We start from the raw sequence: 1,672 nt of genomic DNA on the forward strand, positions 1-1,672 counted from the left end.
ATGTTGTGGCTGCCTGGTTTGCATGTTATATTAATCGTATGATTGATTCATCTTACACAGCTCGCTGAATCGATGCTGACGAAAGCTCCCCCAATAACTATCTTCCAAAGAAATGCGGTGTTGAAGGCCATAGAACCACTCCAAAAACCTAGCCAACATATCTCCAAACCATAGCCGTGAGCACCTCCAAAGATGGTGAAGAGATGAGCAAAAGATGGGGAAAAGATTCTCAAAACAGGCTGAAGTCACTACTTAAATGGGCTAGAATCGGTCATCCACACTTGCGTGTAGAATCTTCACACGCATGTGTGAATCTGTAGGAATTGATTTTTTAGCGGCTTGTTAACAGTAACTGTTATATTATTTTGCTACAATTATTTGCTGTAGTAATCTACTATAGAACTCCACCAAAATACTCCTAAATCAACACTTTCATCGAGGCCACATGAATGGGTACACATCCATGAAGTAGATCATGTTGTATCTTCAATAAAATCTTATTTAATAACAATCTTGCTAGCATTGTACAAGTTAGAACACATGAGTGTGACTACTTTTGTGCCCCCTAATTTGCATGTTCACTCGAGTACAACAGAGGTTGGCACACACTCAAATGTCTTTGAGCACAACTTATGTCTTCACGTTTGTTCACTCCAAGATTTCATCAACAAAGTGCATTCACAATCTAATTCGGCTTCTTTCTTTCATACTTGTCTCCACAACCCTACATGCACAAAAAAAAACATAAATACACATGTATAAGCGATCAAACCTACTAAAAGTAATGCTCATTGTAAGAAAAGAATACTTCATATTAGTAATACACAAGCACTTATCAAGACGACACTCTCAAATTATGCCAAACATGCAGTTCTTGGCACACAGTCTAGTATTGTGCGGCCACCAATCACGGCTCAGAATTTTGAGCTCAAGCCAAGCTTCATCCAGATGTTACATTAGTCCAAACAATTTAATGGTTTGGTTGATGAGAATCCAAATAATCATATCGAGAACTTCTTGGAGGTGTGTGACATGCTCAAGATTAATGGTATCACAGATGATGCTATAAAGTTGAGGGCCTTCCCATTTTCCTTGAAAGGGAGAGCAAATCAAGGGCTACATTCATTACCTAGAGCATCGATCACTACATGGGCGGAGATGTTAGAAGCTTTTCTCGCTCGATATTTCCCTCCTGGAAATCTGCGAAGCTTAGGAATGAAATATCCTCTTTTGTGCAAACAGAATTGGAGTCTCTTTTTGAGACATGGATAGGTTCAAGGAGCTCCTGTGGAAACACCCTCAACATGGGTTCCCAGAGTGGATGATTATTCAGACTTTCTATAGTGGGTTAAACCTAAGCACGAAGCAGTTACGTGATGCTGCAGTAGGAGGCACCTCAGGAAGCAAGACCCCTAAAAAAGTCCAGCATCTCATTTAATGAAATGGCTATGAACTGTTATCAGTAGAACACAAGGGATAGAAAGAATGTAGCCGAACTTCATAAGATTGATACAGTTACCTCATTGGCAGCCCAAGTTGAGTGATTCAGTAAGAAGTTAGACACTCTAACTTCTCCTAGAGTCGCGGCTATGATGAGTTACATTGTGTGTAAGGGAGGACATGCTCCATCTGATTGATTAATTTCGATTGGTGGTATACCCTGAGTGGAATA

At 40.1% G+C, this 1,672-nt stretch overlaps 1 non-coding gene across 1 annotated transcript; it reads right to left on the bottom strand.

Moving 5' to 3' along the window:
• Nucleotides 1–1,205: 1,205 nt before the first annotated feature.
• LOC120252356 lies at nt 1,206–1,311 on the bottom strand. The gene has a single exon (XR_005533893.1). It is a non-coding gene; the product is annotated as a small nucleolar RNA R71 (small nucleolar RNA).
• Nucleotides 1,312–1,672: the final 361 nt, after the last annotated feature.

Source organism: Dioscorea cayenensis, chromosome 20 (assembly GCF_009730915.1).
Source record: "Dioscorea cayenensis subsp. rotundata cultivar TDr96_F1 chromosome 20, TDr96_F1_v2_PseudoChromosome.rev07_lg8_w22 25.fasta, whole genome shotgun sequence".
Taxonomy (NCBI): Eukaryota; Viridiplantae; Streptophyta; class Magnoliopsida; order Dioscoreales; family Dioscoreaceae; genus Dioscorea; species Dioscorea cayenensis.